General features: G+C 41.9%; 1 pseudogene; it reads right to left on the bottom strand.

The window, feature by feature from the left end:
* The window catches only part of LOC127051264 (swi5-dependent recombination DNA repair protein 1 homolog), a 365,584-nt pseudogene that overhangs the window by 260,962 nt on the left and 78,032 nt on the right, over window positions 1–26,590 (bottom strand).

Below are 26,590 nucleotides of genomic sequence, written 5' to 3'. Positions count from 1 at the left end.
ATGACCAAGTGGGTATTCACCCACGAAAGCTCATGCTCCAAAACGTCTGTTAGTCTATAAGGTGCCACAGGATTCTTTGCTGCTTTTACAAATCCAGACTAACACGGCTACCCCTCTGATTCTTATTTAGTATGAAGTTCATTCCTTAGCAGTGCTTCAGAGTACCCACAGAGCTTACAGGATGGAATAGACAACCAGTGGGGGCCACACTATTAATACTGTTGCTTGAGCTGGATCTGTCACATGTTGACTTTCTAAGAGAAAACAGGAGAGAGTACCAGCCCCAAAGGTGGATTGCGTTGCTTTTTTGGTTTGGTGTGGAATGCAGAATGGAGTTCTGCTGGTGCTAACGTGCAAAGTTAGGCAATGTCTAGATACTGTCTCACACAATGTCCCTGTCTTGAATTCAGCGGTGGAAAAGACCTACTGGGCCACCCAGTTCATGATTGTTCCCTATAATATCTTCTAGTGTTTTCCCAGACTAGTTTTAAATGGCTTAAGAAATGGAACATCCACCCTCTCCTTTAAAGAGAGGAAGATAGGCTGACTGAGACCTGGACGGTGTATTCATGGACAGCTTTGGGAAAGTAAGGGAACATCAGATTTCATCTCCTATTCATCTCCATGACCTTTAGTAGTGGTGGCTTAACTGTGGGGACTTTTTAGACATGAGGATTCTGTTCCTCAGCCCTGAGCTATTTTCATGCACTTTACTCACATTCTGCTTTTTTTCCCATGGTTTGGCCAGCAAGCATTATGGAGAATTAGTTTGACTCCAGAGTTGATCAATCTAGCTCCTGAAAAGGAATTTCAACTCACACTAGGATAAAACCTGAAATTCTTATTCAGTTTTTACTCAGTCTTTACCCAAACCAAACTCCCCTGGAATGTTACCTCAGCAAAGCCTGAGTAATCAGCTTCAGAACTAAACCTCACTCTCCCCTTTACACCCTATAACTGGCCCATTGAAATCAACAGACTGATATGCAAGAGTAAAACAAGCGAGACTTCGTTTTAGAGTTGGAGGATTAAGACAATGAAACAGACATAGGTTGTATTGTGAGTGTGTATAAAGACCTAGTGAAGAACATGAGTTTCCCTCATTGTTAACGTTCTTTCAATTGGACAGAGGAGCCATGTTCCTAATTTTCAAGTGGGTAGATTGTACACACTTTAGCAATATAGATAATAATTTTATAATGATCTAGTCCCTAGACTGCCCAATCAGGATCTGGGCCTCTAGCTAGTGACTGTACATATATATTAATAAACTATTCTTGCCCCAGAGGTCTTAAATTACATTCTAAGCTAAGACACAATAAAGAGAGGGCATTGGGGACGGAGTATGAAGGTAACAACAGTTGGAACATGTAGTTACACAGATTAGCTATGTGCAAATTAAAGTGTTTGAAGTTATTAAACTTTAAAAAAAATTAAGATATAAACAGAAAGTAACATATCAGTAATTGCTATGACCCACTTTCCACTTACCAGTTAGCAAATGACTATAGTTATTATGCCAAGGGTTGGTTTTGAGGAGAGACAAGGAGGAGGACAGGGTAGTGCTTTATGACTAGTTCAGGGAAAGCATTCCATTCATCAGGAGGGATGTGGACAAATGGACAATTAAGACTGGCCTCACTGGCAGAGGGGGATATGATAAGATACAAGAGCAGATAAACAGGGAGGCAGCCAAGGGTTCTGGAACAATTTGTAGAGTGGGGGTGGCTGACAGCCAATGAACCAAACTGTAAACTCTGTGCATGATAGAAACCACTTCAAGCCAAGGGTTGCAGCAGCATCCCTAATTCCAGCACCAATGGAGGCAGCATTCTGATGGCCCTTAAAGGTGACTGCAAGAATCTTAAATTTAATGTGGTGGAAAAAGGGAGAGCCAGTGGAGGGATTCAAAGAAGGAGTGAGATGGTCAGAACTACCAGATCATGTAGGTTCATTAATGGTGCTTTTGCAGTATAAATCTGCCCCTGTTTGGGGCAGGAAAAAATGTTACCCATTTATAATAGTCAGTCCAGGCGGTCTTTATTAAATCCAAGTACTGGAGAATCCTCCTTTCTCAATCCATTATGAAATATTGCCACAACCGGGGGAGGAGCCGAACAGTTGAAAGAGAAGGGAGAATGGATGTCATGTCTATTCATTGGAACAAAACCTAATTGAACCAGACAGGATTGCAGCTATTTTGCCACAGTTTGTTGGAGAGAGTGCTGCCAAGTGACATCACTGAGAGAGAGAGGCTATTGTTCAATAAAATGTAAGCCCATACTCCCTGCCTCAGGTATGGGGTGTTGAGCTATAGCTTAGCCTGGACAGTGAGACACATAAAATTTCAGCTAATAGGTGCTCTTCAAATATATGGTGATACTATATAGACAGCTCATTTGGTATCCTGACAATAGGAAAAGGAAAACAGTACAATTTATGATCTATCTTCAAACTAACAGTTTCCTTCTAAGTGTTTGTCTGAGTAACAGAAAATACAAATCAATGGTTTAATGAGCGATGGAATTAATCTCTCTCTTTTTTTTTTAAGGTTCCAATTTTGTAATTGCCAGAGCCAGGCTGCTCTCCAAAGTCTCAAAGCACCATTGTAGTTTTCCTTTTCCTTGGACTCTAGTTCTTTTTTTGATGAGAAAATATTCAGCAGAGCCACTTGAGGCTGATGAGGTTTCAGAGGCTTATCATGGAGAGGTGCAGCTGTTATACACGAAGAACTTAAATTGCAAGTTATCTTGATAGTCTATGATAAGCACAAAGTGAGCCTACTGTGCTGGAAGCTCTACAGCAGGTCTGCGAGATCCATTTTATTAAGGATTACAGCAGCAAATTGCATGTTGTTTTGTGTTCAGCACAGACATGGAATGGCAAAGCTGCCACAGTATGTGGCACTATGTAACACTGTAGCCCTGACTGCATTAAAGAAATGTGTAGCCTTGTAACTACCAGCCACTAATGTAGACCCAGGGCAAACTGCACTGGTGTAAATCCTGCTGTACATTGGTGCAGCACATTGACATAATAGATGTGGGGTGGTACAACCCCACTGATGTTGTTATACCACTGTTAAATTTGCTATAGTAGACATGACTTTTATTTCTCCAAGTCTGAAAACTACTGTCTGAACTCCAGCTTTGGTCTCTACGTAGGATATATGTGACGTCTAACAAACGGCCAAGTTCAGAGTTACATGTGCTTACAGCAGAGCGGAATTTGCTCCAGTTTCTTTTTTCTTATTAGAGTGAGCAGTTTGGTGATTGCATGATATGTGCCAAATTTGAGACCAAGACACTCTGGAATGGAAGGAGTAATAGTTAATGCTTTGACAGTTAAGTGTGTAGCACATTTTATCTGAGGATTCAACGGTCTTCACTAACATGGGTTAGTTTTCATAAGTATTTTATTGAAAGAAAAACTGAAGCATAGAAAGGTTAAGGCCAACATTTTCAAGAGATTTATCTGAAAAGTTGATTTATTGACAATGGGGAAATTTATTTACAACTTTAGCTACACCGGGCAACTACTTGCAGAATGTTAGTTCTTAGTTAGTTCTAAGCTTTCTTTGATTCTTGCTAAATTGTATACCTTCAGATTATCCTGTGGCCTTGCAGTACAACATTAAAATTGTGGAAATTTTATTACCATGAAAATCATATTTACAAAATTCACATGTAAGATAGGGCACAGTTTCAGATAATTGTACATTTTGTATAGTGAGTGGCATGTATCTAGGCGAGTAGAGCTTTCAGACAAGAGTTAGTGGAACATTAGTACTAGTTCCGATCCAGTGGAAATACTATGGGTGTAATAAGTATATTGAACTTGATATTTAATGGCCAAATATGATTTCAAGTTTTATGAGACATATAAATGAAAACATGTAATGAACAATGTTAAGTGAAAGTATGTATGTTTATCACTGCCCTCTACTGGTTTGAATTAGAACTGGTCAATTTTGGGCCTTATTCTTAAAGCTGAGAATTATCTTTAGCTCAAGTGGTAGGGACCAGTGCTTTTGGAGCGCAGGATCATCCAGTGTCTACTCCTGATGTCACTTTGAAGATCCAAGTGACCATGATATGCTGCGTAGTGACAACCATGAAGTTCTAGGTTACAGGACTTACTGTTAAATGACAAAAATAGCTGAGGGCTTGCTAGAGATACACCTACACTGCTCCTTTATCTGCACTAGAAGACACAGTGGGAGTAAGTAGTTTAAAATATTTTTACTGTAAAACTGGTCCACAATCATGTCCTTAAGAGGTAAATGATTCTGAAGTTCTGGAGGAGAACTGCATAGCCATGGAGACTGGTGATATATTTGGAAGCGGGTAGACAAAACTGACATGTTAAGATTTGCTGGGAGCTAATATGCAACAGTGGATAAAAATCATACTGTATCGGTGTCAGAACTGGTAGGCAAAGTTCTCCCCCTGCCTGCCCTGAGGAATCTACGCTGCTATCCCTGCTAACAGCGTGGGCTGTCAGCATTTACTAAGGACCTTCATGTAAGCTCATTTCCTAGCTTTTCACATAAACAGCATCAATTGGCATTGTCATGTAAACTATGAAGTGCCACGGTCTCCCTTCTAGCATTCGGTTATCCACCTCAGGAAATCTACAGGAGTTGTATCTTGATCAGTGGAATTGGAGTCAGCCACCCACCCCACCCCACCCCACCCCACCCCCATGTACCCGAGAGACACTGTTACTTAAGGGACACCCAGAAAACAACTGGTAGAGTTAGGCTGAAGGCAACTCAGCCAAAAGGACAGAGCAGTGCACAGAGTTTGATAAAGTTCCACTTGTTCAACTTAACTGCATTCAGTTTCACTCTTTGCAAATGAAACATGTTGGAAGCATGTGAGCTCTGAGTTCTCTGCAATGCAGCAGCTGGCAGCGTGAGCCATGGAAGTCAGTCTGAAGCCACTCAGAGTCCTGGATTGTGTAGACACAAACCTAGTCCAGCAATGGAGCCCAGTTGATGGAGACATTCCATCTTCACACAGACCTGGCTGCTAATACAAATGAGGTGAGATCTGTTGCACTCAGAAGGATGTGCAGGGCCATCCCTACCCGTACGCAAACTACGCAGCTGCATAGGGCACCAGGAAATTTGGGGCACCAAATTGCTCCAGATTTCCTGGTGCCCTACGCAGCTGCATCCAGCCTGATCCCTCGGATCGCTGAGCTGGCCCCTCATGGGCTGCGCACAGCAGAGCCTAGGAAAGCTGCCGCCACCCCTGCCCCACCCCTTCCCTTCGGCCCCCTCCCCTGCTCTGCCCCACCTCTTCCCATCCCTACTCCAGCCCTGCCCCCACCCTCCAAACCCTGTCCCCATAGCTATGCATCCCGGGGGACTGCAGCAGGGCTTGGGCTCGGGCCCACCCTGCACTCACCAAGCGGCGGGAAGTGGAGCTACCGGCCCCAGCGTGCTTTGCTATGCCGGCTCCCAGCCGCGCTGCCAGTGAGTGCTGGGGGGCAGTTCCCCTCTTACCCCCAAGCCTGGGAGTGGGGGAGCAGAGCAGAGCAGGCTGGGTCTGGGTCACTCCATTTCCCACCACCCCGTGAGTGCAGGGGCAGGCCCAACCCCTGCTGCCTTCCTGCATTGGCTGTTCCTGGCTCCCAAAGCCCTTGGGTACAGCTCCCACCCCAGAGGCCTGGGACACCCCCCACCCTCTGCAGAGGCCTGGGACACAGACCCCCTGGAGGCCTGGGGCTGACCTCCCTGCAGGGGGGCTGTGAAGGGCACCACAATCTCTAGAGATGGCCCAGAGGATGTGGACTCCACTGAGAGGAGATGGCCAACAATCAGTGAAAGCAGGCACTACAGGGATCATCACAGAATGGAGAGACAGAGAACCATCCAGAGGTCAACCCCACAGAGAGATCATTTGCTAGACTTTAAAACAGGTGACAGAGAAACAAGCCAGATCACTTCTGGTGTGGTTGACTGTTGGAGACCAAGTTACCTCCAAGATTGTGTAACCAGCCAAGTCTGTGGTAAAGATGAAACTCCAAATCAGCTATGTGCTAGCAGCCTCTCGCTGAAGGGAAACGGGGTGGGGGCCTGGGTATCTATTATTTGTTTCTAACGTTTATATTAAGATCTTTGTAAAACAGGGAAGATGTATCATGATCACTGGAAGTGAACTTAGAGGGACCACATTCCCTGGAAGAATGTTATTGAAGAGACACCAGAGAGAAAGAGAACTGGTGGAATTAGGCTGGAAGCAACTCAGCCACATGGATAGAGTAGCCCACAGGGTTTAACAAAGTTCCACTTGTTCAATTTAACCTGCATTCAGCTTCACTATTCACAGATAAAATGGTGGTGGTGGGGAAATGCAATGTAAAGGTGGAGCAGTATAGAAGAACGGGAAGAATTGACTCAAATAAGCAGGTTAAACCTATTCTCCTCAACAGGGCTTGCAGAATTCTAGGTAAATTAGGTTGTATGAATGGAAGCAGCTGCTAGGCAGCTATAGTGAATATGACTGGGTGTTACAGAGATTACCACTCTAGGTCTCATTGTCCTTGACAGTGTTATAGATCATCGCTTCACAGTGTGAATAATATCTCTAGAGTGTTTGGAAAAAGTAGGCAAATGAACTGGCAACACTAGCGAATGCAGTCCACAGCCAAGCTTTTCGCAGAGAGCCCACTTGGGGAGGGGAGGAGGGCATAGTGAAGCCCTACAGATAATTATATTACTTACTGTTGCCGTATAACTGCACTTATTTCAATGGAGTTGCACCAGGGTGAGTTTGGACAACTCTTCTTCCCCGAGGGTTTTGATTTAGCAGGCCACTTTGGATTTTACTCTCAACATTAGTAATTATAGATCTGTTTCTTCATAGTCACCAGGTAGAATAGTTTGCCTCGGTATAATTTTAAAACTTATGCCTAGAGCTTTTGAATGATATGAAGCTTAAACCACAGCCCCAGGTGGCTCTGGAGATGTTGATGTCACTTAGAATGTTCATCATTTTCTCTCAACTGCTCATGCAGTGCACACCTGTCATTTGCTGGTTCCATGCCAAGATATCAAATCTGCATTCAGAGGCAATGTGCAGCAGTGTCTTTTGGATGTTCTTGGGACCAAGTATAGGGCCTCATCCTTTGCTGAGCACCCCTCTCTCAATAAAAGAGAATGGGAGTGAAGGTGTTCAGCACTTTGCAGGAGGCACATAGCACCTTTTAGGACTGGATCCTGTAATGCAGGCAATGCACACAAAACTTCATCTGAAGAATCCCACAACTCAGAAGATAGATAGGTCTTGTTCTAGCTAAAAATAGGCCAAGGATGAAGATGTTATGATTCAATATCATTTGGCATTAGCTCTCCGATCTACTGTGTGTTACTTTCTCTAGTAACAAAATATATTCAAGTTAATTGCAAGTGAAAGAGAGAGAGATGAGGTAATTTTTTCACAAGTTAAGTACTGTTTCTGTGTCTCATTACAAATTCCATTTAAAAGTCTCCGAGAACCCTTGTGTACCACAATCAGGAAGAACAGAACCTACAATCATCTCAGTTTCAATCAGACATTTTAATCTTGAAGAAGCACACTGTGGTACAGGAAGGTATGAAAACTCATTTTGCTGCTGCACCTCAGATAATTAACTTGTAAGGGTTACATCAGCTGCATATGGGGGAGAAAAGTAGAAGTGCCATGGAATTAAGAAAATGCATGCTAAGTGGCAAATTTCCATGAATATCCATGAATATCCATCATTCTACATACCCAAGGCCTTCCGTCTGAATGGGGTTTCTGACATGCTGAACCAAAATGATGGCCATGAGAATGAATGAAGCCACTTCCATTTATTTTTCATCAGCAATAAGTAGGTTTGAATTGTCACAATGGCACTAGCATATGATGAAAGTCTGAGTCAGTCAGGAAAGAAGTATCCTGAGAAAAGTAAAAAGGCTCAGCAGAAAAGATAAACAATGTGCAGAGATGGTGTAGGGGAAAGGCCCAGAAGGAGAAATAATGATGATCTATCATTCCTCAAAGGTATGAAGCATGCTCTTGAAAATTCATCCCCTCTCACTGACTAAGAGTTAATGCCCAAGCAAGACTCCTAAACTCCATAGTCCACTCTGTCACTCCAGTGGGACTGCACAAATGTGTCTGAGGAAAGGATCTGGCCCAATATTACATTAAGTATTGCTAAGAACAATTTTTTAAGTTGTGAAACTGGCAAAAACTTTGGCCAATCATATTCTTGGGATTTTTAAAGACATGTATAGGTGTATTTGTTTCCCATATCCATGCTGTGGGGAAATACAGTGATGCCTCTGTGAAGCAGACTGTTCGGGCAAGAAGTGGTCTCTTGAGGGAGGTGATGATTTACTAATGGCGCCTTTAACATCTTTGGCTGTACCAGTGAGTGTGATGGAGAATGGAATCTGTGTGGAAGGGTGTTGATAATGCAGCAGTGCCTCTGCACTGGCCAATATCCCCTGAAATAACAGCAATGTATGGGGATCACAAGGAAGCATATTTTGTCCCTAAAGCACAATGCTTTCTGGAGCAAGTTGCTTGGAATGTGTGGCATCACCACCCCAATGCAGTGAAACAGACATCCTGCTCACACTCCCATAGCTGTATTGGCTCTGCAGGGCTAACAGGACTAAAAGATAGTAACCGTATTTTTGTCACCAAAGTCATCAGCTATGACACTGAATACACTTAGCAGGCAGGTCTGTTGAGTAAGAAAGTGCCCTTTTTATAGAGCTGAACTGCACTTGAAAAGACAAAATCGTCTGTTGGCTTGTTTCCCAATTAAAGATCTCAGTTAGAATACTCATCCCACACAAACACACGTGTTCAGGGAATAAACTTTACTTCACTATTACTTGCTTATGCTAGCAATGTAAGCTTGCAAAAAAATCCCAAAACCATCAGGAGGTTGAAAAACAGAAACCTCTGCTTATTCTCTGCAAACAGTGTAGACAATTTATTTCAAATAGACAGGAAAATAAAAATTCTCTGTGTGTCACATCAGTGGCATATTAGTCAGGAATGGAAAAGCAATCACAAAAATAGCTTCCTAAGAATAAGACAGAAATGAAGATGTCAGAATAATCTTAAATTAAAAATTCACCCTCCATACCTGCAGTAATGGCAGCATTGGCTTTTCCCTGATTGGTGTGCATGAGAGCTATGTGCATAGATTTGATACGTTTCATTAGAAGGTACAAATATCTGATTTAGCTATTTGCTGTCATTCCCTCAACATCTCATTTAAACCATGAGAGCATTTTGACAAGCTGCGTTAACAAGCTAATAGGCTCGGTTTGACACACACTAGCAACCACCAAAGGCTGGTTTCTCAGCCTAAAGAGGAGCTGAGACACTAACAAGCAAATTAAATTAGACCACATTTAATTGATACACTCTCATTTCAGAAGTGAACCTTGATGGTCTCTTCTTACTGAGAGAGCTAAGCTAGTGCTAGGGCTGCAAAGTGGGCTGAGTACAGTAGCATCAAACTATTATAAGGATACAAAATGAATTGAATCATAGATAGTGAACTCAGATAAAAGTCATGCAGCCTCTGTCTCCTTCTGCACCCTAGCCATGTGTTTTGGAGAGTGAATCATTGCTGCACTGGACCAGACCAACAGGCTTGAAACCTAGCATCACCTATGTGTGTGAGCATGGCTCTGCCACCTATCTAGGATTATGGGTAGTAGTGCTCAGTGCCACTGGCTTTCACCTCAAAACAGGGATGGATTAACCCTTTGTGGGTGCCTATGGGACACTACAGCAGGAATACTAGATCCTCTCCCTGCCCCCTCCCTTCACCTTCCCCTGAGGCCCCGCTGCTCACTCCTATCCATCTTCCTCCTTTCCCATCGCTCGATCCTGCCAACCTCCAGGATTTAAGCAAAGTGAATGATATCACTGTATGATTTGGCTTTACACGTCTATATACTTCCTTTCAGACAAACAAGAAAACTTAATCACGTGGACCAACGATCCATTTCCAAGAAATGCAGGCATAAACATGCATGAAACTTTTCCCCATAAATAAGCCTAGTTTGCTCCTTCCTAACCCCACACAATTTTTGACCGCTCAGTGCATGGCACTTTCTAAAGCTGGATCTTAATTACATTTGTTACAAAATAATGTCTTAGTCTGATAAAGAAGAGTAGTGGTTAAGTTCTTTGGCATTCAAAAGTCAAAGACTTCTGGACATGGCAACAAACTCTACATAACAGTAAAATAATAAAACAAAGCTACATATTTATACCAGAGCAGGATTAGAATCAAAATCCTTGAGATTTCAATATCTGTACAGAGAATAAAATGCACAATTTCCAGTAACAACAGTAGAAAAGTCATGTCTAATGCTCTTCTCACTGCCCTGAAGAGGGTGGTTGTTTTGTTTTGGGGTTTGTTTGTTTTTTGCCTTCACTATAGCTTAATTTTGGGGGTGGGGGGCAGGGTTGGGCTGGAAGGTGGCTGCAAGTCAGAAGTGAGCACAGCTGGGTGAGAGCCCATGGCTAGGCCAGCAGGGGGCTGCTTATGTCAATCCCTGGAGTGAGGTAGAGGCTGGGGGCAAGCACAGCAGGGTGTGTGTGTGGAGGGGTGTCAGTCCCCAGAGCAAGGCAGGGCTGGCGGCAAGCACAGTGGGGCGGTGAAGGTCCACGTCTGGAGCGAGGCAGGGGCCAGAGGAAGCACAGCAGGGCAGAGGGGGCGTCAATCACTGGCCAGAGTGAGGCAGGGGCCGTTGGCAAGCACAGTGGGGTTGTGGAGGGGGGTCGGTCCCTGGCCAGAGCAAGGCAGGGACTGGGTGCAAGAGCACTGTGGGGTGTTGGGGACAGATTCCCTCTGGGGTGGCGCAGAGTCAGTATCTACCTCTTTCTTCAGGAACTGGGTCCTTGGGAGCCAGTTCTCTCTCTCTTCAGCAGAGCTGCAGCTGCTCTTCCTGCCTTCCTGGCAGTGAGGCTGATTGTGGTCACTCCTGTGGAAAGCTGGACACCTGGCAACGGGGTGCCAGCACGGGGGAGGGCAGGGCCCTGTCACTTTTTTCCTGACTTAAAGGCGAGCGATGGGGGAAGGGGGCCGAGATGAGTGAGTGGCAGGCTGGGGTGCCTCAGGGAAAGAGGCCGAGTGGGGGTGGGGTCTCAGGGGGAAGAGGCAGAGCAGGGGTTGAGGCCTTGTGGGGGAGGGGGAGAGGCTGAGTAGGGGCAGGACCTCAGGGCAGAGCAGGGGACAGGGCCATGGTCTGGGCACCGATGTGGGCCCCTTCTGAGTGTGGGCCTGGCACCACTGGCGCCATCGTAAACCCCAGTACTCCCTCAAAAGTCACCAGGTCAGTCACAGGTGTTGACCCAGGAATAACTTGCCTCTTCGTCAGCCTCTCAAATCCCCAACAACTCAGAGGAAACTTTAGGCCAATATAAATCACATACCTTCTTCTCCCTTTCACCTATTTTCCTGCTGAGTAGCTTGCAGAGAGCTCTGTCATCCATTCTCCTTCATGCCCAGAGAGAGCATGTTTGTGCACAGCAATTGCAACTGTCCCAGTATTGCCAACACTCAAAAACCGTGGGTCAGACTAAAAAAAAAAAAAGTGTTTTTTTTAAGGTTATACTGTGGTTTTTGGTCTGTCTTCTGATTTTTGATTTTCAGCAACAGTGTGTGTGGGGGACACAGTGTTGCCAGCTCTGCCAGCTTTATGTAGTAAGGTGTTTTTGGCCCCACTGTAGGGACTCTCACTGGCTGCCTACAGCACAGGGCTTGCAGCTTCCCATCAAACCCAAATATTCTCGGTATTATTTAGGTGCCCCTCCTAGCCTCATTTCTGCCCATCCCAGCTATAAACTATCTAAATCCTGATTACGGTGACTTCAGCAGCAAAATTCAAATGGAACAAAAATTTGGCCTATTATAGGTATAATTTGAGGGTTAAGCAAACATTTCCAAGATAGAAGGAAGTGAGGGTATGTATTTAAGGAGAATATTGATGTATGTACAGTTGGGGTATGAAGAAACATGAGTCACTCTGTAACTGACTGGCCAACATATCAGTGGCAGTCTTTCAGTCCCTTTTCCTTCAGGGTGGGTTTGTTCCTCTCAAAACAAAACAGCTTAACTCCAGTGCCACATATAAATCTTTCCCCAACTGGCAGGGCTGGAGGGTGGGCACTGCAGGGGAATCCTTCAGGACCCTACATCCTCCCTGCAGCAAGATTGCTAGACCCACCATCACATTCACTTTACCACATGATGAAGAGGTGGCAGCAGCAAAGGAGAACCACAAACACTATTTCCAGTCCTCCACTGACTGAGTGGGGAATCGCCTTTATATTTCCAGAAGGCAGTCTTGTGACTCAGTCAGCTGGCCACATTCCGCCTGGAACAGAGGTATCTGTCCCAAAGCCCCTACTGTCCCTGTTATAGACTGCAAACTGCTATCTGTAAAGGAATGTGTTCTGTGCTGTGTATGCATTAGTAAAACAAAGTGTAACCCACAGACCTCTTGGGTGTGGTGTTCTGTCCCCTCTACTGGCACTGAAACCACTTTGAGAGAAAGATTAATGAGTTTGCTCTACAGATTTAGCTAACAGCCACATGGCTTTTAGCTCATGCAATAGATGCTCATGGGATTTGATACCAGAGGTCCCATCTTTTGTAACAACAACAGACCCCCCATTGTCAGCAGACAGGATTGAACCTGGGACCTCAGAAGCTAAATGCATAGCCTCTACTACATGAGCTAAAAGCCCTATGGCTGTTAGCTAAGGTTGTAGAGCAGGCTCATTAATCTCTCTCTAAGTAGTCTCAGTGCTACTAGATGGGACAGAACACCACACCCAGGAGGTGTGTGGGTTACAAAAGCAAATAGTCAGTTTGGGCAAGATTATGTGATAAAAGGGGGGAAAATCATCATATACATGATATCATCACTGTCTTTTATTGAATAGAAAAATAGCATCAGTATATGAACTTTTTAAATAACTTACAAACCATGTTTAGCCAAGAAAATAAATGGATTGCATGCTATCAAATACTTTCAACAGCTTCTAACATTCAGAAGACAGACTCTGAAGCTTTATGATCCAGGCTCTTTCAGAGAGACAGGTTTTACGTTATCTTATTGCTTATCAACATACTACAAACATCCTTCTCATATCTGGTCAATGAGTAAACATCATCAGGACACCTCACTGAGAAAATGTCATTAACAATGGTACAAAATTATTCCAAAAGATTTGAATTTGACAAAATCTGAGTCTTAGGCTATGTCTATTTTTATAAACCTTATGCACCTGTCTTTACCATTAACTTAATGTTCTAGACTAAGCTTTTATGCCTGGTCTCAATCACTGCAAGAAGTAAATAGCCATTAAGAGTAGAATTTGACAGCTGCACACAATTTCTAATAATCCAGTCAAAAAGATTCATGATGGAACATGTATTAATTTGTACACACTTATTTATTTCCATATTGGACCCTTAGGCTAAATCAGGCCTCGGTACTGAAGATGTAGCATTGTTATTTTAATACTTAATTGCTGGTATAGTGAGAAATATGGGAACCCCAGAAATCTTAAAGAAAAACAATATAATAATCTTATAAGAAAGAGCTGGCCTAATGTACTAGTTCTTGGTGGCTAATGCTTAAAAGGCCAGATTCTCATCTGGTGTAAATCTATGTACATAGAGTTATGCCAGTTTACACCAGCTGAGGATGTAGTCCCGTAACCACAGCCATTTTAAACATTTTATAAGGTTCACCCCAGATAAGAGGACAATTCCAATATTTTAAATAGAATTAGAACAAGCTTGAATTCTTATTAAGTAACTTAGAGCACAGTAGAAACTCTTTTGATGAATGATATAGCTGTTGTACACACAATTATACTATTTTGCTATTTTCATAAAGATTTTACTCTGATATTGAATATATATTGATTTTGCCAGAAATATATTTGAGTGGATTTGTTTCTTTGAAAGGTCCTTTTGTGGTTTACTGTGCAGTCTAGAAACACAGGAAATACCCTACAGGATGTCAATAGAGGTCTATCTAGTCTGGTATCCAGCCTCCAGTGCCAGATGCTTCAGAGGAAAGTGCACTTAATTGTGCAATAAGATAGCCATGAGCGGAGGTGGCTATATCTTCCTGACTCGAGCTGATTATCATCTTATGCCCTGAAGCATGAGAATTTAAAGCCCTTAAAATTTTATCCCATCTAACACAACTATTATTTATGTAAATGTCTAATATTTTTTAATCTTACTAAATTAAATTGCCTGGATAATATGTGAGAGAGAGTTCTCTGGGTTACCTACACATTATGTAAGAAACATGCTATTTCCTTCTATTTGTTTTCAGTTTTTGCCTTTTAATTTCAAGGAGTGCTCTCTTTTGCATGATTGGGTCTTCTACAATATTTTCTCCATTAATTTACAGACCTCTCTGATATCCCTTTTCACTATTCTCCTGTCCAAACTGTGGTCCTGAGGCCCTGCACTTCTTATATAAACAAAGCTCACACTGATTCAGTGAATGGGATCTGTAAATAGTCCTACTGTTTTTAATCCCTCCTTGAATGTACCTCTTTGTCTTGAAGTCTGTAAAATTTTCATTGTCCTTCTTTGTCTCTGGACTTTTTGATTTCTGCAATGTACTTTTTGAGATGTGGTGACAAAAATATAACTGAGTAACCACAATGTGGTGGTATCACCGATCTATATAATGCAATAACAATAATTTCTGCATTAACACTCAGAGTCTTCTTCATGTAGTCTAGCATCTTAAAAATTCTTTTGACTTATGCAGCATATTGAGCAGATGTCTTCATTCAACTGCTCTTGTAGAGAGAAGAATTTAAACTCACAGGCCAAAGTCAGACCTGGTGCAAGCAGAGCAAATTCAGCCGCTCTGAATTTGGTGCCATGCCTATTGAATACTTGGCCTCTCTGCTGAGACTGGTGACAGAGAGAGTAATGTTGATGGCTGTGTAACACGAGCACCTATTTTACTGGAAACTGGACGGACATCATCAGCTCATGTCACATAAGCCACCAACACACAGAAGATGGCAGTGGCCCTTTTATTATGGGATGTTATGAGATGAGTTAGAACCAGTGACCTAGATAAGGGTATAGTCCCAATCCTCGGAGGAGGTGACTGCCCACAGCTCTCACTGCATTCAGTGCGAGTTTAGCATGCCCTGCTCCACACAGGATGGGCACTGAAGACCTTGCAGAAATGTGCCCTTCCTCTTTAACCAGCATTACCAGTGTATTTTTATATAGTATGGTTTGGCCCAAAGCATGCTTACTCCTTAAAGCAGTGTTTCTCAAACTGGGGTCCACAGACCCCTGGGGGGCCACAAGGGTATTCCAGGGGGTCCGTAGGCCCACTGATCAACTCCTCCCCTTCCCTCCCTCAGGAGGGGTAGGGATGGAGCTGAGGTGGGGCCTGGGACTGAGCGGGGGGCTTTGGGTCCGCAAAAATTTTTTAAATCAAAATAGCTGTCCTTGGATTGCTAAAGTTTGAGAATCGGTGCCTTCATTGAAAACTGCAGAGTATTTCAATGAATTACAAAATGGCATGCACACTCCGCAGGCTTGTTTGTGCACCTACTGAAGTTAATGGGAAAACTGTCATTTATTTTCAGTGGAAGTTACAGAGAGTCCTGAGGCCCTAATTCAGCAAAGCAATGAAGCGCACACTTAAAGTGTAGCATGTACCTGAGTACTTTGCTGAATTGGGACCTCAGTTCTTCATTATAATTAGAAGCCCAGAATAATTAATAATCCAGAAGAGACTGCCATCTTAACTGCATTCATTGTAGCCCCTTCAGTATGGATGGGAAAGAACAGTCCTCAAGGGTCACTATCAGCTACACTCAATTATTTTTATGGTGGTTTTAGAGCTACTTTATTAGCAGAACAAGGATAATGGATCTTACCTCTCCACAACTGCAAGGGCAAGATTCTCTAACTGCCTCCCCATAACGAAACCATCTGAGAGTTGGTGACCTAGCATATGTGCATACCTGGTTGATGATCTATCTCCTCAGGGTTAAGAGAGGAGGAAATGTAACAGGAGTTGAAAACACTTGCAAGCTGCAAGGGAAAGGGCTGCCTACAACTGCCAGGTACAAAATGGCCGCCTTTGGTGTGGAGCTGCTAGTCACTCCCTGCTAACTAACGAGAGCATGACTTACACAACTGGAGAGATCAGGGATGACTAGGTTAATACAGAGGAAAGCATTCCTGGGGAAGTACCTGCATTCCTATCTATCTGTGCAGAAGGGATATGAGGTTTATGGATGTCATTTTCAAAAGCACCTAGGCAATTCAGGAGGCTGTCTCATTTTCAAAAGTGACTGAGGCATTTCAGAGCTTAAGTGCCATTAACTTTCAATGAGACTTAGGCTCCTAAGCAACTTAGGTGCTTTGGAAGTTTTACCTTGCAGTTGGAGCTTGGTGTGTTTGAGACAGTCCTTTGCTTTGATGTTAGCTTTCCACAATAAAAATTCAAATGCTTTTTGGACACCAACTGGTCAGAGTGTTTAAAGTTCACCAGCCCAGCAGGATTACCAGCTCTGTGTATACAAGGGGGACTTTTACTGGCACATTTGGGGAAGGCACTTGAAAATGCAGCCCTGGAAACCTCAAGATTTGCCTTGCATTCAAATAGAGAACTGCAATTCTCTGGGCTAAATTGTGCCCTAATTTACACCCTGTGCAACCCCATTGACTGTAATGGGGTGATTTGAGTGTTCACTGGGATGCCACAGGTGTAACTAAGAGTGAGCCTTGGCTCACTGGGTCCTAATCTTCCTTGCATTAGCTATTATTAATAACTATTTGTATTATAGTAGTATGTAGACCCCCCCATTTAGGACTGGGGCCTCCTTAAGCTAGGTGCTGTTTACATCCAGTACAAATGTATTCACATTCACGGAGACCAAGGGACAGACACCTCCAGTACATTGAAATACTATCATGAAAATGCATTTGTACATTTAATAAATATTTAACTCTCTCAGGTACTGTGACTAATCAAGGCAGTTTACCATTAACAGGTATTGGTTGAACTTTCCTTGGGATGTATATTTAGCAGGGAATCAAAGGGCATTTTTATCCCCATTTCTTTTCCCCGTGAGCCATCTGACCTCCTGTATAACACACGCCATAGCATGTCCCCAAAATAATGCCTAGAGTGTAGCTTTTAAAAAAATCCAAACTTGATTTTAAAATTGTCCGTGATGGAAAATCCTCCATGACTCTTAGTAAATTGTTCCAATGGTTAATTACTTTCACTGTTAAGAACGTATTTTTTATGTTCAGTCTGAATTTGTCTAGCTTCAACTTCTAGCCATTGGATCATTCTATACCTTTTCTCATCCCCCACTCAGATCCACAGTTCAAAAAAAAATCAACAGTCTGAAGCCTCAAGGCCACTTACAGGCAAAGAGCTTATTGAAAAAGCTTTTAGTCACAAAGGGACATAGCTGTTCTCTACTGCAGTGCCCTTTCCAATCAGGTTAAAGAGTAGGGAGAGATAATTACACTTAAAATTACGCTCAACAGGCAAAGTTAAATTAAACATTGAACATAAACATATTGTTGATGGAGACTGACATTCTGCTCTGCTCTCACATGACTTGTTTTTAGGGCTTTATCTTTAGAACAGAAATTGTTGGTGTGAAGAAACATCCATGTATCTTCCAGATACAGAAATCTCCTATTTGACTTTTCCACTAAGTTCACCCTCCTTTCCAGCATTTAATGTGCAGTTATTTAAAAAAAAAGTGACTCTATAAAATGGCATTATGGAGTTCCATGTTTGGGTCTCAGTGAATCTAGTTCACATTTGCTGGATTTACACGCACAAACTGCAAACTCACTCCAGAGAGTTGAAAGGCTGGCTGAGCGTTTCTGGCACATGCATCAGCACCAGCAAGCCAAGAGAAATTTTTTCAATACATCATTTTTTAATGAAAAATTCATTTTTGGGACCCTATTCATAAAATACATTGAAAATTTTGATTAATAGTTTTGGTTAAATATGTTTTTTTAAAGAGTCTAAATGTTTCATTTTGACCATTTCAAAACATTTTGTTTCAACATTTTGATTTGAAACAGCATTTCAATTTAAAATTTGGCCAGTTAAAAAACAAAACAACCAAGCCCCCCTCACTCCTCAAACAATTAAAAGATTAAAAAAAAATAAACCACCTGAAAGAGCTGAATTGAAAAGAAGAACTTGGGGGAAAAAAACGTTTTAAGTCGACCAAAACATTTCATTCTACTGGAAACAAAATTTTTGCCAGTTTTTGTATTTGACGGAAAAAAAAAATTGGTTTGGTTCAAATCAAACCAGATTTCCCTCCCAGATTATTTGGTTCAGCCCTCAAACTGAAAACTCCATTATTTGCTCAGCTCTAATCACCAGTAATAAAGATTTTACAATTGGAACTTATTAACTAGTCTGTTGATGCACAAGCTAGAACAGAATCTAGCACATTCTTGTAGCAGTAGCCATTGGTCAGTGGATACTGACATCTGTCACATTACACCCTTATTTACATGGTGTCAAAATTAAACCAGAGCTTTTGCAAATATGGTGATTTATTTCAGCTGTTCTCTTGAATAAGTAAGTTTAAGTACCCCCACCTCAAGCCTGGTACAGCCAAATAAGGGAATGGAGATTCCAGTGCAAATAGCAAAAAAGTTGATTGGAATAATAATAAAACCCTGCCAGATTAAAGGGATCCTAATTTAACAATGTTAGACTATTGCAACAGTCCTCACCCTGCTTTACAAGGATTACCAGTTCTGTTACGTATGGGTAGAAGGACAAAAATTTTAGTGTCAATGTGGAACAAATTCTTGATCCAAAGACAATTATGGGTAGTTACAAAATCACTACATACCAGCACACCTACCAAGGGAAGAAGAAAAAAAGCACAGTAAGAATGCCATATTGTTGCTGTCATTACAAGTGGGAAAGAATATTCAATTTCAAACAGACAATGGCTGAAAAACTGCTACAGTAACAGCTATACCACCTACATCAGAGACACCCCTTTCATATAATCACTTTTTTGAGCACAACCATACTTTACTGGGAGAAGTGGACCATTATTAAAACCAGCCAGGCCTATGCTGCTGTTAACAATACCTGCATTATCTAAGCCATTTTGTTCCATTCTTTCAAGGATAATAAACTACTCGCCATAGCACTATGAGGCTAGGAAAAAGCCTTAATTTGTCAAAATTGTTGAAACTTACCAAATTATTGGCCACAAAATCCTTTTTTTCTCGTGATGATAATAGTTCAGAAGACCCAGGTGCTATGAAAGGACCAGCTTTAATGTAAAAGATGGGTTTTCCCCAGAACTAAGCCCTGTTATTTTGTAGCCCAGACTTAGATCTCAGGGAATTTATGCTCAGGCAAAACTCATCAACACGGAGTGAGCAGGGTCTATTTAGCATCTGAACAGCTGCCAGTGAGGGCAAAACACAATGGTCAGTACAGTTCTTTGCTTCTGCGGATTATTTTAAAGTGAATTTAGTTCTTGTGAAAGGTGCTGGAGGAAGAGACCAACAAGGAAGCTCCCATTGGTTTCAGTGGGAGCAAAATTAGTCCCCAGGCTATTCTGAACCTAAAACTTCAGTACACACATGCAGACCCAGTGCAGGGTTCTGCAGCTTGCCTGCCAAAGTGCCTAAACCCCATTCTGGAGGGAACACCTGTAGGGGCAAGAGGGGGAATTTAGGCTGACTGACCTTTTCAGTCCTTGCCTTCTCTAATAAAACTGCAACAAAGATGCTAATGAGGGACAGGGACACCTGTCTGCTAAGCACTAGACTGAAAACAAGCCTTCTCATTTTCTACAGACACCTCTATCTTAGAGTTGCACTGGTGTCCAAATGTGAAGGACAAAAGGAAAATCCTGTTCTCTCCTCTGTGGTGTCGTAGTATAGCCAGGATTTCAGTGTGGGGAGAGAATGCATAGGTGCCACGCACCCCCTAAGCACTGGATTCCCAGCTGTAAGGGAGCTTCCTGCATAGCTGCATATCAAACAGTTTGGGGGTGAGGTGGGCAGGGACTGGTGGATCTTCTGGATGTGCCGTGCCCCATCTCCCCATGCAGTGTGGGTGCAGGGAGCCTGGGGATGGCAGCCACAGAGCTGCTATAATGACCAGAGTGGTTTCATGTTCACTACATAGACTGGGAGAGGATGAGCCCTGTTCTCAATAGCCCTGCCCTCCTCAAAGTTCACTAGTAACAGCTCCACTACTCAGGCAGTGAACTGATTCCTGGAATTTGGTCCTAAATGTGCAAATTTAAGTATTCCGGTATTTTATTTTTAACTGGAATTGACCATTCAGAAAACCTTTCCCTATCAGCCAGCAGAAGGAGAACCCTGTTGCTGAATTCTTCATGTTAGAAAAGGGGAGAGCAATTTAGCAGCACAAAATAGAAACATTTTTCTAAGAATGTCATTTTTGTTTTATTTTCTCCACGTGCATAATTTTCATTTCAGTGTAACAGAGAAATGTTAAGTATCTCCAGTGCAGACTACAAACAGAAACCCTGTGTCTTGTCTGATTGCTTAAAAGACTATGAAAGAGAGATGCACTTTTATCAAGGCATTTCAAAGATAAAGTTTGAAAACTGGGCCACTTTGAGTCTGTTTCTCTTACAACCTCTGCTCAGACATACAAGCAGACTTACTAAGAAAGCCATGATGAATCTAAATAATGGCACATATCTGATATAAAAGGTGAGGCTGTCTATTCTGCTCTTATGAAACTTTCTCTTTATAAAAAGCTAGGAAGACCATGGAAGAAACAAAAAGATTTTATTTTAAACAAGTACATTTATCCTGCAAATTTATTGCAAATAATTCCAGCTGAACAGAACTTTGTTAAAATATTATAACAGAATGACAGAAAGCCCAAATCAAAAATGGTTTATCTATTCCATTCCCTATATTTCCTGATGCTTTATATTGATTAGTTTAAAATGTCTGAAATGACAAGACTTTTATCTTCTATTTGGTCTATATACTGCAAGTGGGCCTACAGACATTACTCTCTGCTTTGCTGCAGTGGGAAACTTCTGATTATGTGGATCTACAGCATCCTGGGGCTTGATGCTGCAAATTCTTACTCCCTCACTCCTGATCCTCTTCCTGTTGAAGCAAATAGCGATTTTGCCATCGGCTTCACTAGGAACAGGATCAGGCCCTTAAGTCGATGGGTCTACCCATGTGAGTAATGGCTTTACAGGAATGGGACCTTTGCTCTTCAGATGAAATGTAATCTTTCAGGCAGTAAGCATGAAGTAGGTGAGGCAAAAGAATGCAATTGAATATAAAGGCAATGCTACCAAGAAAGAGCTGGAAAAAGGAGTTGGGGGTGCATTCCGATTGTGCAGTGCAGGCAATGCACCATAGTGGATCCCTCAAACAGAGAGTATACAGATACAGTTTAACAGTATTTGCTGCCCAAATGAAAAGCCTCAGGTTAATGATGCTTCATAGCTTCAAATATAACTGCACAAATGAATTTTCACTCCTTGGAGAAGCCTGGGAATCTGTGGGGAACACAGCACTTCCCTGGACTATAATTATGCTGACAAGAGATGAGAACTAAAGTCACTTTAACCACTATGTTGCTATCTTAACAAAGACAGTGATGTTTGCAGACTGTATTTCCCTTTGTACAGGCACTGAAGGTGAGTGAGACCAACAAATGCAATATCCTCCACCTTGAAATGAGCTTTCAAAGGGAATGTAATCAGCCTGCCTGAAAGCGCTCACCCCATACTGTAATCTGCTTCTCCCAACGAATTAAATATGAGAAATAAAACCATCCTGCTCCTGATAGCCAGGGCCCCACCTTCTGCTTGCTATTCAATTTCTAGATATCTCAAATGCAATTAAAATTGGAGGAGGGCAAGATTAACTGAATGAAACAGTACCTCATGCTATTTTGGTCCAGGCGAAACCGTCACTACAAAAGGCTTTTAAATAAATGACTCCAGCACTGCAACACTTGAAAGCGTTGGTCCAAATAGTCAGGGGCACTGCCAGGTCAAGTTAGACTTCAAATTTAAGTTTTGGCTGGAATTTTTGAAAGCGCCTAAGAGAATTAGAGGTCCAGCTCCCACTGAAAGTCAATGAGATTTACTCAGCTAATTGATTTAGTAGGAGTTAGAGGCCTTTGAAAATCCAAATCCCACCCTTTGTAAATACAAGTTGAGATCCTCAGCTGCTGTAAACTAATAGAACTCCACTGATACCTACTTATGTCAGCAGAGGATCCAGGCCACAAAGTTTTACAAAACCCCAAATCAATTGAAAAATGTCAAAGAACTATTGTTTGGTTAATTCTAGTGATAACTAGTTTTTGTCTGGCATTCAATGTGTATAACCCTAACAATGCAGCACTATGCTAGAGCACAAGAACCAAAGAGTGAAAATGGCTAGATATTAGCTAGTGTTGTTTTCACTTCCCAAGCTGAGTGAACTGCAAAAAACTAAACTACCAGAATAATAATGAAAAGGAAATTAGATTGTTAAATCTCTTCCAGTTTTAGGCTCTGATCCTGCAGTTCACTGTGTAATTTGTTGCCTTCAGTCATACTATATATGGGTTCAAGACCTGACAATTGCAGGGTCAGAGCCTCACTTTTGTAATGTTCTCTTAAGTAGCACATGTATTTTTTAAAATGTATGATCCAAATCCTGTTCTCACCAGTGCAAATCCACTGCAGCAATGGTGAAGCACCAATGTAAACAAGAGCAGAATTATGACCTAAGGGCTGAGACATACAAAGCTATCTAAGCGATTTAGAGGCCCCGCTCCCATTAAAATTAAAAGGAATTAAGCATCCAAATCTCCTATGTGGCTTTGAAAATCTCAGCCCTGATTTTTAACCTGAGAGTGTCCTTTTAATTCTCCATTGCTATTTTAAAATGGCATTTACCTCAAAACACTCTGTGGTAGCCTAGAAACAATCTGGCTCACAAGAGAGGCATTTGACACCTCTATGCTAAGTTCCCGGCTTTGGCACATTGATGCTGATGTTTGCAAGCAGTTCTAAGCCCTCACCAGTATCACTGATGAAGGGTAAATATGCCCTGTTGTAGCTGAGGGTTTCTCTGTCCAGTGCTATTAGTGTAACAACTATTGTAGTATCATTGAAAAGGGAACTGAGTTTTTTCTTTTCAATTCCTTGAATTTCATCTGTCTACAGATGTTTTCTCTAACAATCCGTCTCTTCTTAGAATCAGACATGCTAAAAGTCATTGTTCAGCAAGACTTCTAAAGCTTAGGAAACAGCATAAATTGGCAGAGGCAGTAAATGCACTAGCCCTTCATCTCTGGGATCTGGATTCAAATCTAGACTGGGGTGACTAGATAAAATGAGTGTGATAGTCCCATCTTAATACATAATGGGCATTTGATCAGATCAAAAAAACTACTATATATATGTATACCCCAAATTAAAAACCATAGTAAGAGATCTAAAAAAGAGCCACCATGGCTAAACAACAAAGTAAAAGAGGCAAAAAGGCATCCTTTAAAAAGTGGAAGTTAAGTCCTAATGAGGAAAATAGAAAGCAGCATAAGCTCTGGCAAATCAAGCGCAAAAATATAATTAGGAAGGCCAAAAAAGAATTTGAAGAACAACTAGCCAAAGACTCAAAAAGTAATAGCAACAACATCAGAAGCAGGAAGCCTACTAACAACCAGTGGGGCCACTGGGCGATTGAGACATTCAAGGACGATAAGGCCATTGTGGAGAAACTAAATGAATTCTTTGCATCAGTCTTCACGGTTGAGAATGTGAGGGAAATTCCCAGACCTGAGCCATTCTTTTTAGGTAACAAATCTGAGGAACTGCCCCAGATTGAGGTGTCATTAGAGGAGGTCTTGGAACAAATTGGTAAACTAAACAGTAATAAGTCACCAGGACCAGATGGCAATCACCCAAGAGTTCTGAACCAGTATCAGAGGGGTAGCCATGTTAGTCTGGATCTGTAAAAGCAGCAAAGAGTCCTGTGGGACCTTATAGACTAACAGACGTATTGGAGCATGAGCTTTCGTGGGTGAATACCCACTTTGTCAGATGCATGCAGTGGAAATTTCCAGGGGCAGGTATATATATGCAAGCAAGAAGCAGGCTAGAGATAACGAGGTTAGTTCAATCAGGGAGGATGAGGCCCTCTTCTAGCAGTTGAGGTGTGAAAACCAAGGGAGGAGAAACTGCTTTTGTAGTTGACTAGTCAGTCACAGTCTTTGTTTAATCCTGAGCTGATGATGTCAAATTTGCAGATGAACTGAAGCTCAGCAGTTTCTCTTTGAAGTCTAGTCCTGAAGGTTTTTTGCTGCAGGATGGCTACCTTTAAATCTGCTATTGTGTGTCCAGGGAGATTGAAGTGTTCTCCTACAGGTTTTTGTATATTGCCATTCCTAATATCTGAGTTCTGAAGGAACTCAAATGTGAACTTGCAGGACAACTAACAGCTTCTGTAACAAATGACTGGAGGATAGCTAATGTGACAGCAATTTTTAAAAAGGGCTCCAGAAGTAACCTGGAAATTACAGGCTGGTAAACCAGACTTCAGTACCAGGAAAACTGGTTGAAATTATAGTAAAGAACAAAATTGTCAGACACATAGATGAACATAATTTCTTGGGGAATAGTCAACATTGTTTTTGTAAAGGGAAATCATGCCTCACCAATCTACTAGAATTCCTTGAGGGGGTCAACAAACATGCACACAAGGGGATATAGTGTATTTAGATTTTCAAAAAGCCTTTGACAAGGCCCCTCACTAAAGGCTCTTAAGCAAAGTGAGCAGTCATGGGATAAGAGGGAAGGTTCTCTCATGGATAGTTAATAGTTAAAAGACAGGAAACAAACAGTAGGAATAAATGGTCAGTTTTCACAATGGAGAGAGGTAAATAGTGATGTCCCCCAGGCATTTGTACTGGGACCAGCGCTGTTCAACGTATTCATAAATGATCTGGAAAAATGGGTAAACAGTGAGATGGCAAAAGTTGCAGATGAAACAAAATTACTCAAGATAGTAAAGTCCAAAGCAGACTGCAAAGAGTTACGAAAGGATCTCGTAATACTGGGTGACTGGGCAGCAAAATTGCAGATGAAATTCAATGTTGATAAATGCAATGTAATGCACATTGGAAAACATAATCCCAGCTATACATACAAAATGATGGAATCTAAATTAGCTGTTACCACTCAATAAAGAGATCTTGGAGTCATTGTGGATAGTTCTCTGAAAACATCCACTCAATGTGCAGTGACAGTCAAATAAGTTAACAAAATGTTAGGAACCATTAGAAGATGGATAGATAATAAAACAGAAAATATAAAAATGCTACTACATAAATTACTTGACATGCCCACACTTTAAATACTTAATGCAGTTCTGGTTGCCCCATCTCAAAAAAAGATAGATTAGAACTGGAAAAGGTACAGAGCAAGACAACAAAAATGATCAGGGGTATGGAACAGCTTCCATATGAGACGATATTAAAAGCTTTTCAACTTGGCAAAGAGGTGACTAAGGAGGGATATGATAGTAGTCTATAAAATAATGAATGGTGTGAAGAAAAAGTATTCTTTGCTCCTTCATGTAACACAAGAACCAGGGGTCACTCAATGAAATTAATAGGCAGCAGGTTTAAAACAAACAAAAGGAAGTAGTTCTTCTCACAACGCACAGTCAACCTGTGGAACTTGTACTATAACAGGGTTCGAAAAAGAAATACATAGCTTCATGGAGGATAGGTCCATCAATGACTGTTAGCCGAGATGGTCAGGGATACTACATCATGCTCTGAGTGTCCCTACCCTCTAACTGCCAGAAACTGGGAGTGGACGACAGAGGATGGATCACTCGATGATTGCCTGTTCTGTTTATTCCCTCTGGAGCACCTGGCATTGGCCACTGTTGGAAGACAGGATACTGGGCAAGATGGACCATTTATCTGACCCAGTATGGGCATGCCTTGCTTTCACGACCATGACATTTTCTCATTGTTTTTAAGGGTGGTAAAGATTCCTTTTGAGAACGAATAACTGGGGCTAAGTATCACAGAATAAGATTACTTAGCTAAAGAGAAACACAGCAATTGTCACATACTTGGGGAACATTGGAAACAATCCAATGGCCAGTTTAGTAATCTGCCACTTGGATACACCATATTCTATGAGCTAAATAACCACTGCCATACTCTTATTCAACTCTACAGATTGTAATACTTTACCAGTCTCCTCTGCCATACAACTCTCATATTCTTTTTCTGTTTCCTTTCCCATCACTGCTGTCTAAGACGTGTATGTCTATAAACAGAAGCTATTTCTTTTCTAATTTAGATACCACATTATGTCTAAACTATCTTGTCTATGTTTCATTTAGATTGTTAGCTCCTTGAGGCAGAGATCTGGCCTTCCTCTAGGTTTACATAACACTGACCAGCGAATGGAATAATGGCATTCAATAAATAATAAATTGTTTGCCTATATATTTACAGTCACAT

The sequence above is a fragment of the Gopherus flavomarginatus genome, chromosome 5, assembly GCF_025201925.1.
Source record: "Gopherus flavomarginatus isolate rGopFla2 chromosome 5, rGopFla2.mat.asm, whole genome shotgun sequence".
Classification (NCBI taxonomy): domain Eukaryota; kingdom Metazoa; phylum Chordata; order Testudines; family Testudinidae; genus Gopherus; species Gopherus flavomarginatus.
The sequence above is the reverse complement of the archived record's forward strand: the minus strand, read 5'-3'. Positions and strand labels throughout refer to the sequence as shown.